We start from the raw sequence: 14224 nt of genomic DNA, 5'->3' as shown, positions 1-14224 counted from the left end.
TTAATAATGTACCACGCATGAGCTTTTAGCTTTGCATTGAGTTTTTGAAGTAAAGCGTGAATTTTCTTAAGCATTTCTTCAACACATGCCTAGTATGAAGGTCAATGAGTAGACATATAATTCAACTTTTTCTTGAAATTCCAAAGTTTGTAAAACATGCGTTAATTAGCATTCCTTGACTTATGATAGTCTTTCATGATGAATGCGTTTAAGACTTATTGGAATGCTTGATGTTTAGAGATTCGGTTTTTTTTCCCAAAGAATAGTTATAATGTTATATTGAGGAAACTCGATACTAAAGGTATGAAGGTATCTAGGTCCCCTAATATTTAAGGTATGAAGGTATTCAAGATATTACCACATGCACGTAGATACAATTCTATCGATGTTGATGTATTTAGATTACTCTACGTCAGCTGATTGATGTTTGAGGGAAAATTAATTTGTTTTGCGTTAATGGGATATGCATTGATGGTCATGCGCTGATCATGTGTTAATCTAAAGAATATGCAGTATGTGTTAATCGTGTATGCGATGATCATGCATTCTTGCCACAAGTTTTCTTGCTCTCTCACCAAGTATAATGAGATCACAAGTTTCTCGAGATGATCTGAGGTTGAACAGGGGGACTTGTAAATAAAAGATGATTGTAAAGTAATGTGTTTGAGGTGGAAAATAAAAACAAAAAGAACAAAGTTGATTGCTATGCGCTACTCCTACTCCTAGCTAAATAGACTAAATAATTGAAGTTTGACTATGAGAATCAGTAGAGATACAACAACTGTTAACACGTAATAAGATGCATGGAGAAATAGGGTTGGGGAGGAGATATCGCCATGTCATTAAGTCTAGTCACGAGGGTAATCCCAGCCCGCCACACTAACGGATCGCACACCTCTTGGTGGTCAGTTACATGCTTTATATCTCTATAACGCATGGTTGCATTGAGTTCCACTACTTACCCTCTTGGGTAGTTGGTTATATCTACTCAGCTCATAGATAAGCATTGCGATAGTCTCGCACCAAGAAAACAGGATTGACTCACTATACTCGCGCAACGCACACCTCTCAGTGGTTTGCTACATGTGTCATATCTCTATGCCGCATACTTGAGTATGCGCTAATTGTTGCAATTTGAACTTAACTCATTGCAGTGAAAGAAAAAGATGATAAAGTAGAAGAAGATGATGAAAATGATGTTGAAGGAATTAAAGAGATGTATTGATTACAAAATAGATTAATGTCTTAAGCCAAAATGTAATACTATACAGAGGTGAGAAGAGAGGTGGACGACTAGATGTAGGCAATCTCTTGCTTCCATCAGATATGTGTCAAGGTTACTGATGGTGCAATGGATAGAAGGTGGAGTAGTCCCTCTCGAGATCTATTTCCGGAAAAGTTGTGGTCGTCAATTGGAGGAAGTTGTGGAAGTGAAGAACTCTCAAAGAATTTCTATCTTATGCTCTCGTTTGTGATCACAGGAATCTGCCCAAGGTATAAGTCCCGGATGCTTGAATTTGAGCTTAGAGCTCAAACACCGACAACTTTGATAATCCCGCTCTAAATCACTGCCATTACTAACGCGGTAGATGAGAATGTCATCATGATCTTATCTCTTTGATACTCCCAAGGTATACGTTCATGATTGTTTCTTTTGAAGTTTCAACACTTCCCATATACTCTTTGTGATCATACCTTTTATCATGGTCTTCATTAAGATCAACGCATGCGATCAACATTGCGACGGTTTGGGATCAACGCATGCGATCGACCCTGCAACAACTACAAAATAGACATTTTGACGCAAAATAACGCATGATATAGGGTTAGCGGGGATTTTTGGTGCTGATCAATGCAAGTTCATTATTTTACATGATTTCTTAGCAATATTAACGCATGTTCTACTCATCAACCCTTATAATTCTAAGTAAAAGGTTGTAATAACTTGTATTTCTACAAGCTATCAATTGATGTTGAGGGATTGAGCAAAAGAGTTCTCTTTCAACTAAGATTTACTAAAGAGGATTTTTAATGAAATGTTGATGTTAGAGTTCTAGGGTTTAACTGTTTTACATGTTTCCTTGTACATGAGTGTAATTGTTTTACACCCAGGTGTTTAAAGGAAATTGATGTTTTAACGATGCTCAATAAGTATGTTTTTAAAGTAGTCATTCACTAGGCTAGCAGCTCACTCTTTCCAATGTTTTTTTTTCCAGGTAACGGTCAGCATCCCAGAGGATAACTATTCTGCGAGTCTGCCACCTAGTACTTAAGGGTTGAAGTGAAGTTAATTTAGGTTATTGACGACTGTCCTTCATGTACATATTAGGGACCTATACTAGTTTTGAGGTGGGTATACAGTCTATAGTTGATCATGTTATGGTTTATATATATAAGTTTGGCATCTGTTTAATCTGCTTTGGTTAGTTTATTTGAGATATTAAATGTTATAACCACTTATCAGGCGTTTAAGTTTTTGTTGTGAAGGTAGAGGGATGAGGTTTGTGTTGGGGTTAATGCCCTAAAGTCTCGTGTCCTATAGTTTATAAACAGTTTGTACGAACGCTTGTGATGTATAATATAAGATATTTACTTCACTTCTTGATTTTGTTCATTTGGATGTTTTATTTGCTTTACCACAAACCAATAAACCTAAAATCCGTGATTGTCTTTATGTAACTTAAGCATGTATATGGTGACATACAAGTAGATCATGTCTTTTGATAGACGATCGCTTAACAATTACTACACAATTATGTACTCCGACCTAAACGATCAAGCATCCGACTATATGATAGTCTCTTCTCCCACTTGCTTGTTCGTAGTACACGATAGCTTTTCCTTCTCCCCTCTACCAATTCCATCAAATTCCACATTTTGGATTCTCATTCTAAGAATACTGAGGGCTTCGAGTGGTGGTGTCGTCCCCATTGCCTTGTGTTCGTGCGTTGCTGTTCGTGTAGACGACTGTGGTGTTGTTGGGCGATTGCTTGCTGGATGAGAAAGAGTGTGAGAAATTAGTTCACGATGAGACTGAGTTCTTGTGAAGAAAGTATTCAACTACGTTCTCTCAGTTTTTTGTTTTTATCTTTTAAAACATGCCAATAATTAGTGTTTTCAATGCATATCTGTATGTTAGAATGTATGTGTGGAAATTCTGTCACAATGAAATTGGAAAGATCCGCTTCCGCCCATAGGTACTCTTGTATAAGAGTTCCTTCACTTGGTATCAGAGCTAGGTTTCTGATATTCCAATTTCATTGCTGCAAAGAATTACATATACATTCTCAGTGGGTGCAAATATCTACTCTCTGTTTAATTGTTAAATCGTTTGTGGATGTATGGATTAATGGAGTTTTCTGGGATGTAACCTCGATTTGTTAAATTCTTTTACATTTTCAATTAATTGTAAAGGCCCTTACATTTTTTGACATAATTAATTGCTATCGATTCTATAATTTCAAAGTTAGTTTGTGTTTTGAATCATTCGTGAAGAAGTTCGGAGCAAGGGTTGTTATTCTTCGAGGAAGAAGACGACCAAGCATTGGTCGAGTTGTGTAGATGATGAGGTATACGATCGTTGAATATCAGATGCTCAAGTGTCGTTTAATGTGCACACACACTAGACGATCGTATAGCTCAGCAAGCCTTATCGCTTAGTTACTGACTATACGATCGCGGGGTAATCGCACGGTAAATCGTTTCTCTCTCCACGTGTTAAGCGATCGTTTAGATGATCAGGCTTCACAGCCTCGTTGTCATCTAAGTGATCTTTTCGCGCTATCGTCTAGTGTGCGCTAAGTGATCGTTTACCTGGAGGCATTTACTAAACGATGGAGCTTTGCCTGACGGTTAAAGACCCGGTTCGCCTGTGAACTTGTTTTCTTGATGGAAAAATGTAATAGATAGAATTTTTCATTCTGGTTTTTGTTGGTTCATCTCGGTCCATTATCTTTGACTAATAAAAGGTTGAAGTGTAGCAAATCCATCTATAAGGTACCTTTTGTCTAAGGTGGGTTCTGTTAAGGCTGGGTTATTTAAGTTGACGAAAACGTAACACCCCTACCTAGGAACCTACCTGGAAAGGTGAATTAAATAGATTTGATGCATGCATGCAAGCTAAGGACAATCCATTAAAGTGTTTAAATGTGACTACTTGAACTTGTCCATATTTCATACACAAAAGTTGTTTATGAGCAGATTTGAAAAAATGACTTAGACTAAAATCAGAGCCAGATTGTCTAGGTTAATGAACCCCTACGTAGAATATTCAGTGGGAGGTACTTGGGGCATATGATGCTTGATTTAAACCTTTCATGTTTCTCCCATATAGTCCACACCGTGAGATCTACCCTCGGCCTCATGGCACCCTGGGAGTGTTCCTCTAAAGGATGGTGTTTAGGTTGGTCAATATCAAGGTGAATAGAGAGAATGTTTATAGTAAGTGGGAGCGGGAATTATGACAACATATACCATGGTCTCCCTCGCTGGATTGAATAAAGTTTTTGCGCATCGCCTCGAGGCACCCTGAAAGTGTCCCCCTATAGGATGACAGTTTTGCGCGTTTTTTTATTTGATCTCCTATAAAAGGATAAGGTTACCTTTCTCTTGTCCTAATTTGCTTCTTTCCTACGGTGGGCTCATTAGGGCAGGACTCTGGTGCCAAAAGTGAGAGGTCACACTTGCGAGGAGCTGTTAAGGGTTAACAGTTCTAGATCAAATAAATGGTGGCTGTTAGGTTCAGTTCCAAGAGTTGGTTCTGCCTGATGGTTGAGAATGTCTCATCATAGTGAAGGGGCATCTGCTCACCCCACCGGTGGCGTTTGTCCTGCCTCACCAGGGCATCATTGCAAAATAGAAGTCTTTAACGCTTAGGGTATTTAAAAACTCTTTTACTAAAATTAATTGGTTAAAATGTGGTTTAGCAAAATCTTATAAAAGTTTGTTCGTTTTTCAGTAACAAGTTTTCGAAAATGGCTACAGCCACTATAGCTTTGCTTAACGCCAAGAAAGTTACTACCGACAACTCTTCGACATGGAAACATATGATTACGACGATACTAATCATCGAGGATATCATNATGGGCTCATTAGGGTGGGACTCTAGCACCAAAAGCGAGGGGTCACACTTATGAGAATTGTTAAAGGTTAACAGTTCTGGACCGAATAAATGGTGGTTATTAGGTTTAGTTCCAAGAGTTGGTTCTGCCTAATGGTTGAGAATGTCTCATCCCAGCAAAGGGCATCTGATCACCCCACCGATGACGTTTGTCCTGCCTCACTGGGGCATCATTGCAAAATAGAAGTCTTTCACTTAGGGTACTTAAAACTGTTTTGCAAAATTAATTGGTTAAAATGTGGTTAGCAAAATCTAATTAAAGTTTTGTTCGTATTTTCAACAAGTTTTTCAAAATGGCCATAGCCACGTTAGCTTTGCTAGCGTCGAAAAATTAACTGGCGATAACTTTTCAACATAGAAACACATAATCACGACGATATTATAATCAAGGATCTCATGTTTGCCTTTACGGAGGTCTGTCCTCCTATTCTAGCTCTGAATGTCGCTCGAAATGTTCGGGAGGCGTACGAGCGATGGACACGGGTAAATAAGAAGGCCCAAGCCTATATCTTGGCCAGTCTTAATGACGTGTTGGCCAAGAAACATGAGCCTATGGTCTCAGTATGTGAGATCACGGAGTCCCTGCGGGAGATGTTTGGACAACCGTCCGAACAACTCTAGCACGAGGCTCTTAAATACATATTCAACTCTAAAATGGAGGAAGGCACCTCTGTTCGTGAACTTGTGCTTAACATGATGGTCCGCTTTAATATGGCGAAGTTGAATGGGTCTATTATCGATGAGGGCAATCAAGTTAGTATAATCCTACATTATTTGCCGGAGAGCTTCCTGCACTTTGTTAGCAATGTGATTCTTGACAAAGTGAAATACACCCTTACAACTCTCCTCAACGAGTTGCAGACATACAAATTGATGCATAATATTATGATGCGATGATGGTGTGAGTTTGCGGTGATGTATGTTATCCGATGAACATGCAAGTTTTCCTAATAAGGCCCAAGTATAAGACTCTCTGGTTTCCTGGTAAGTCCAGGGTTGAACATAGGGACTACTGAGTAGATATGCGACAAACACTTTGATTTTAATGCGGTGGTAAAAACAAATGAAGTGGATAGTGTTTTGATTTAGATTTTTTCCTATGCGACGGAGTTGAACGCAGAGTTGATGAAAGCGTAGAGTTATAATGAGCATAGGACGAAGAGGTTGAGAAGAGGTTTAGCTAACATTTCCTAAAATTGTGCACAAGTTATACAATCATGCTATACACAAATATCATTACTACATCTCTCAATGCAGAATGCCATAATTCCTATTTCTAGGACGCATGCGATGTGTATGCGAAACAGTCGATAAGACTTATTTCTAAGCCTTTACTCTTTTCTATGCGATGATGAATGATGTACACATAAAACAAGGTGACCGCATACAATCATTCTTATTTCTAGGGCGCATGCGATGTGTAAATAGCAACAGAATTTATGTCTAAGTTTCTATTTCTTGCTTATACGATTCTAATCCGACTCTCTCAAGTCTAGATTCTATCTTTAGACTACTCTCTCAAGTATGTCCAAAGGGTGAATGATGCATGCATAAGACAAGATGATCGCATAAAATGTAAATCTTAAGTCATGTTAGCTAAGTACTTCTCAACCCATTCAGAAATTTAGCTACTCATGTGTGATATGGAGAGATTGAACATAGAATTAAATGAGATTTCCAGTTTCTGTAAATAAAGTACTGAATACAAAATAACAAATGGATGTGAGAGATAACAAGCCCCATATGCAATTTCTTGTTCCCGTGGCCTTTTACACTACTCTTTTATCACTTCAACTTTGTTCTCAATGTGGATTCTTGCTCTCGCAAGTGTTGGCCATCTCTCATTTGTATTGCTTTTCAATAGTCTCTTAATATGTCCGGGAATGATTTCTCGGCTTCCTCGTCTCCTTTCTCTCTCCGTCCTCTATGTATAAGTGTGCGCGAGAATGGACGAACTTACTAACTCTCTAACTTTCTAACTTCTTTTTACACTGGTGGCTTTCAGTATTTATGTATTTCAAGGTGAAGCAGCTTTTCTTGCTAATGATTGAAATGATGGGCAACATTAAGTCCCCTATTCTGTTGCGCTGTTTAATGGTCACCGAAAGTTGAGTGTACTTGCCTCAATGTGACTTTAACGACTTGACAACTAAATTTGGAATCGATCGTTATCACCTTTCCGTCCCATCATGATTTATTATGTTGTCGCTTTGATGCGAGGTCTTTATGCGACCACTTTTTTAATAAACTTCTCACGATCGTATAACTTGCGATCGCAATCTTCAAGCGCGCTGACACATTGTGCTTTTGAGTTGCAATTTCATATGCGCCATCACATTGTTCCAGCACAAAATAGGTAAATTAACTGCTTTTATGCGATGAGCGCTTGCGATCGCAATTCCTTTCAGTTTAGCGCTTTCGGACATGATATTGTTTATTTTACCATCGCATTCTCTCATTGTTTTACTTATTTGAGCTGTAATAACTTGTATTTCTACCAGTTATCACACCCCCAATTTTAAAACAATGCTTGTCTCAAACATAAACTAAAGTTTTTCTTTAAAAAGTCAACCACCTTTACCCTACCTAGACTTCTCAAGGTTCCCTATTAAAATTTCATGAACCAATGTCTTCTTAATTTCTATTCTGGTCTCTTCCTAAAATATTTCTAATCGTTAGGGATCACAGGTTTAACCTTAAAAAAATAACTTTTACTCGTTTTCAGAACATCACATGATTTATTTCATGCTTTCCAATCGGGGTGTTCAAGTGATTTTGACCCTTGCGCGATCCAGATATTCGTTTTGTGATATTGCACTGATCCGAGTGCCTAACCTTCGTTTTGGCTTACCCCCATGGGTCTCATGCGGACATCCAACTACGACCAGGATCCGATCTCAATGTTACAATTTTTTTTCTTTTCTTTTTTTCCCATAATGAATTTCTAAACTTAGCAAGGCCAACAATACTAGCACCCACAAATTTACACATAGCAATGTCCCCATTACTGAGAGACGAAATAACTCATGCGATGAACTTAGGAAATTTCATAAAAATCATTTTGAAGGAAAGCTGGTGAACCGCTAAATTTTAGAAATGTTTCATGAATTGATTGTTCTGAAACTAATTTGACTCTAGTACATGTGGTAAGAAATAAAGGCATGAATTTCATCATTGAAGTCATAATTGGTACGAGGAAGAATGCAACGACTAAATAAAGTAATAAAAAATTTCTAGATTGAGTCAAACTAAAGAAGATGCGATAATATAATTCAACAATATTAACTTGAAATGCGAGAAGTGTAAAATTGAAATAAGATGAAGCAAGGAAAGATAAAACTCCCAAATTTGTTTTGTCGCCCACATCATTTCTTATCGCATCCTTTCTTGCGGTGGGTTGATTCCTTGATTGTGATGGGCTGATCGAACCGGTCGCGTCTTTGAGGTTATCGTATTGCTCCATCGTAATCGTTCACTACGATTAGTGCTAAATATCAAGAGGATAAAAAGTTATGAAAGAAAGAGTTATCATTTCTAAAAAGTAATGGTTATGCAAAAAGTAAGATAGATTCATAGAAAAATTAATATCAAAAGGATACTCATAAAAAGATTTGTCCCTGATGAGTGTGTGTCGCTTGTCAACGCAGGGACTACTCGTTTCTTCTTTATTCTGATTTCCTCAGGTCCACGGAGGTTTTCTCGCGTTGAAAATCTCCTTCATGATACATCTTGACTCTTTGTCCATTTACCTTAAATGTGTTGATCCGTTCTTCATTTGTTAATTCGACTGCACCGTACGGGAATACTTCTTTAATCATGAATGGACCAGACCAACGCGATTTTAATTTTCCCGGAAAGAGTCGTAGCCTAGAGTTGAATAGCAAAAGCTTCTGACCTACCTGGAGATTCTTTTCACACAGTCGCTTGTCATGCCAACGCTTTGTACGTTCTTTGTAGATTTTGGCATTTTCATAAGCCTGAAGCCTCCATTCGTCCATCTCGAGTAACTAAAGTTTTCTCTCCTCCCCTGCAGCTTTTAGATCAAAGTTAAGCTTCTTCACTGCCCACAACGCCTTATGCTCTAATTCCAACGGTAGATGACATGCCTTCCCAAGCACCAATGCATTCGGGGACATGCCTATGGGTGTTTTATAGGCAGTCCTATATGTCCACAAGGCATCGTCAAGTTTCATGGCCCAGTCCTTTCGTGAGGGATTCACCACCTTTTCTTGAATCAGCTTGATTTCTCTATTAGAAACCTTGGCTTGTCTGTTTGTCTGGGGTTGATATGCGGTGGCGATCTTGTGATGGACATTGTATTTGAGCAACAGTTTGTTAATAATGCGATTGACAAAGTGGGATCATTCATCACTTATTATAGCATGTGGCGTGCCAAAACGAGTGAAGATGTTTCTCTGTAAGAATTTGGAGACTGTTGTTGCATCGTTTGCAACGCATGATACCGCTTCAATCATTGAAACATAATCGACCGCTAACAAAATGTATTTATGCCCTTTTGATGGTAGGAATGGTCCTATAAAATCTATGCCCCAAACATCGAAAAGTTCCTATTCCAATATAATGTTCATCGACATTGCATTTTTCTCTGAGTCTCGTGCGTCCTTAAATAGAGTTGGTCAGTAATACCCGCTTTGTAAAACTTTTGTTGTTGTGCGTTGTCCCTCGATATGTCCGCTATAGAGTGAGTCATAGCATTGAAAAAGTATGCATTGAAAAGAAGTCCCTGGCACACAGAGTCGCAAGATCTGGTCTGGTCCCTTTTTGTAAAGATTCGGTTCGTCCCATTAATAGGATCTACATTCATGAATGAGCTGCTTCTTTTGGTGGGATGTGTAATATTCCAGAAATTGCAGACACAAAAATTGACAATATCTACGTGCGTGGGTAATTCTTCAATTTTAAGCAACTGCTTGTTCGGGAAGGATGAGTTCACCTCCGACTGAATGCGATCCACTTCAGAATTCTCTAATCTTGATAAGTGGTCAGCGACCTGGTTCTCCGTTCCCTTACAGTCGATTATCTTTATATTAAATTCTTGGAGTAGAAGAACCCATCGGATTAGCCTCGGCTTCACATCTTTTTTGGTCATTAAATATCTTATTGCCAAGTGGTCGGTGTGAACTATAACTTTGGTTCCTAATAAGTCAGGTCTGAATTTTTCAATCGCAAAGATTACCGCTAGAAGCTCCTTCTCTGTGGTGGTGTAGTTCGCTTGGGCAGAGTTCAATGTTCTGCTCACATATGCGATGAGATGTAGCATCGTCTTTTCCTTCTGTACTAACACTGCCCCCATCGCATAACCGCTGGCATCGCACATCAACTCGAACGGCTTTGTCCAGTCGAGTGCGATCAAAATAGTCGCTGTAATCAATGCGTCTTTCAGTGCTTTGAATGCGATGAGGAATTATGGATCAAAATAAAAAATTTTGTCAACTCCCAGCAACACGTTCTATGGTCGAGCTATTTTTGAGAAGTTCTTAACAAATCGTTTGTAGAACCCTGCATGTCCTAAGAAACTCCTTAAAGCCTTCACATTTGCTGGAGGTGGAAGTTTTTCAATGGTCTCAATTTTTGCTTTATCCACCTCTAACCCCTTATTTGAAACCTTGTGCCCGGGCATAATTCCTTCGTTAACTCTGAAATGACATTTCTCCCAATTCAGCACCAGATTGGTCTCTTCGTATCTTTTTAGTATCCTTTCCAAGTTTTTCAGACAAACTTCATACATTTGCCCTTAAACTGAGAAATCGTCCATAAAGATTTCCACTGAGTCCTCGTGATACTCGGAGAAGATTGCCATCATGCACCTCTGGAACGTGCTCGACGCATTGCATAATCCAAACGACATGCGACGAAAAGTGAACGTGCCATATGGACAGGTGAATATGGTCTTTTCTTGGTCTTCTGGTGTGATTATAATCTGGTTATAGCCCGCATACCCATCAAGAAAACAGAAGTAGTCATTTCCTGATAGTCGGTCTAGCATTTGATCAATGAAAAGTAAAGGGAAATGATCTTTTTTCGTCACCGCACTAAGATTCTGGTAGTCCGTACAAATCCTTCAGCAAGTGACGGTCCTCATGGGGATTAACTCGTTGTTTGCATTGGGGACTACTGTCATTCCGCCCTTCTTGGGAACGCATTGCACGGGTTAACTCACGTGCTACCGGCGATAGGTTATATGATCTTGGCGTCTAAGCATTTAATGATCTCTTTGTTTACAACCTCCTTCATCGCAAGGTTCAGTCTGTGTTGAGGTTCTATAGAGCCTTTCTGGTTTTCTTCGAGCAAAATTATGTGCAAGCAGTACGTCGGGCTAATACTTCTTAGATCTGCTAGTGTCCACCCTATTTTTTTAATATACTTCTTCAGAATACTGAGCAACACATTTTTTTCTTCCGATAACGTAGAGGATATTATTACTAGCAAGGTTTCATTACGGCCAAGGAAAACGTACTTCAAATGATTTGGCAGAGTTTTCAGTTCCAGGGTAGGTGGTTGCTCTAAGAAAGGTTTCTGTGTTTTTCTCTCTTCATTCAAATTCAACTTTTCTTCGTTATTCACTGTCTCCGTTATTACATGGCAGGTTTCTAAGGATGCTATCGCATCCTCTCTATCTTCATCTTCTTCTTCGGACTCCAACTCTTCATCACAATTGTGTTCATCGTCAGACTCCGATAGGCCTTCATCTTCTAGAAACTTCATCGCCATGATGATGTTAAACCTGAGCTTCTTTCCATTGATGCTCATCGTGATCTCTCCTTTATGCACATCTATTTGGGCACGACCAGTAGACAGGAATGGTCGTCCCAATATGATTGGCACATCTTTGTCCGCCTCATAATCTAGAATGATGAAGTCTACAAGTAGAATGAATTTATCGATTGTGACCAAGACATCCTTCAGCTTTCCTTCAGGGTGTATTAGGGACCTGTCTGCAAGCTGGAGAGTCACCGTCGTGGGTGTCAGCTGTCCTATATTCAATTGTTTGAAGATTGAAATGGGTATTAAATTTATGCTTACCCCAAGATCGCATAATGATTGACCGATGTAGATCCCTCCTATTGAGTAGGGTATTGTAAAGCTTCCTGGCTCGCGCATCTTCGGTGGGATTATAGTGTTTGATTTTTGTGTTAATGCCACCGTAGTGAATTTTCCTGTGCTTCTTTTCTTCGACACCATATCCTTAAACAACTTGGCATATTTCGGCATCTGCTCTATTGCTTCTGTAAATGGAATATTGTTGTGTAGTTGTTTTAATATTTCCATGAAGCGATGATACTGACCTACATCGTTTTGCTTCTTTTTCAATCTTTGCGGGAATGGCAGTAGCTGCACTTTCACCGTTCCATGGTCTGGAGGCTTAGAGGTGGTTGCAACTTCAGGTTCCATCATCTCAGGCTCCTCTGACTCATTTTGCGTCAACCGTTTCTTTGATTTCATCGCATTTGAATCGGTCCTGCTAGGCTCCTTCCTAACTTTCGCAGTTGCCTTTCCACTTCTCAGGGTGACTACTTGACATTGTTCTTTCCCTGTGTTTCCCGGGTTTCGTGGGAGCACAATTGAGCTCGGCAGGGTCCCTTGCGGTCTATTTTTCAGCTCTCCCACAATCTGTCCTATTTGGATTTCTAGATTGCAGATGGAAATCGCTTGGTTCACGAGGACCGTCTCATTCTTTTCGATGTACTGTTTTAACAGGTTCTCTAAAGAGGATGATGGTGGTGCTTGAGAGCTGCTAGCTTGTTGTTGCTATTGACCGTTAGTTTGTTGGAAAAATCTTGGTGGTTCTTCTTTTTTTGCCATAGGTTGGTAGTCTTGTTGTTGGTTATTTTTCCAAGCAAAATTAGGGTTCTACACCCGGGGTTATATGTATTTGAGAAAGGGTTGTTCTTGACAAAGTAGATTGACTGCGGGTTTCGTGGACACTCTTCACTCGAATGCGATTCTCCACATGTAGCAGAACTGGTGCTTGTCTATTCTAGTGCGTTGACTTACCCTCTTTGCATTCCAAGATTGTTGATTGCGATGCCCTGTAACAAATTTATCATCGCATTCATTTGATTTTGCAAAGTTGCAATGGCACCATTATTTGCGTTACCTTTTCTGGGTTTTACTCGTTGATCGCTTTCTTGCCAATCCTCATGGTTTTTCGATATGCGATCAAGAATGTTCTTTATCTCATTATAAGTCTTATCTAGCAGACCACCTATTGTTGCTGCATTGGCAGCTGTCTGAGATGCAAGATTTAATCCATGATAGAAAATTTCCATCTGGAGGCAATCCAACAATCCATTGTGCGGGCAATCTCGCACTAATCTCTTAAACCTCGCCCACGCATCACTGAGCAATTCGTCTTCTTTTTGTTCAAAATTTGTGATTAACTTCCTCTTTCTGGCATTCTCTATTGGAGGGAAATACTTTTTCATAAACTTCTCCACAACCTATTCCCTTGAAGTTATCTCACCTGGTTCGAGGGAGTATGCCCATTTTCTTGCTTGATTGCACAGTGAAAATGGAAATAGCGTGAGTCGAACTTCTTCAGTGGAGATATTAGGGAACATAAAAGTGTTACAAATTTCAATGAAGCTTCAGAGATGGGCGTGCGGATCTTCGCCACGCCGTCCACCAAATTGTTCTGCTGTCTGGATCATTTGTAACATTATCGGCTTCATCTCGAACCTCGATCCATCCAATGCTGGCCTCATGATTCCTGGGGAGAAATCATACAAGTTTGGTGACGCATAGTCCCGGATGGATCTATTGCAATCATTTGCCAATAGGTTAGGATTTCCCATTATGTTATTTGCATTCGTGGCTCGTTCTTCCAGTTGTTCAGCCATTCTGTGAGTTTTTCCTTGTTGTCGGTGGTTATTTCTCTATCTTCTTCAAAATGTTTTTTCGATCTCTGGGTCGTAATTGGGCTCAAGAGCGTGTCCTTCACTCATGCGACGCTTGCTTCTTCCTTTATCGAAGCAATGGCACTGCACAGAGGTCAAAAGCTGCAAAGAAAATCAAAGAGGTTTGCTATTAGCGCAATATATACTGTAGTCCCTAGCAACGACGCCAAAAACTTGATGCGTAATA

General features: G+C 39.5%; 1 non-coding gene across 1 annotated transcript; it reads left to right on the top strand.

Annotated features, from left to right (window-relative positions):
* Positions 1-13426: 13426 nt before the first annotated feature.
* LOC120092228 lies at positions 13427-13533 on the top strand. Its single transcript, XR_005485940.1, has one exon. It is a non-coding gene; the product is annotated as a small nucleolar RNA R71 (small nucleolar RNA).
* Positions 13534-14224: the final 691 nt, after the last annotated feature.

This window comes from Benincasa hispida, chromosome 11 (assembly GCF_009727055.1).
Source record: "Benincasa hispida cultivar B227 chromosome 11, ASM972705v1, whole genome shotgun sequence".
Classification (NCBI taxonomy): Eukaryota; Viridiplantae; Streptophyta; class Magnoliopsida; order Cucurbitales; family Cucurbitaceae; genus Benincasa; species Benincasa hispida.
Note: the sequence above shows the minus strand (reverse complement) of the source record. Positions and strands in the feature narration are given on the sequence as shown.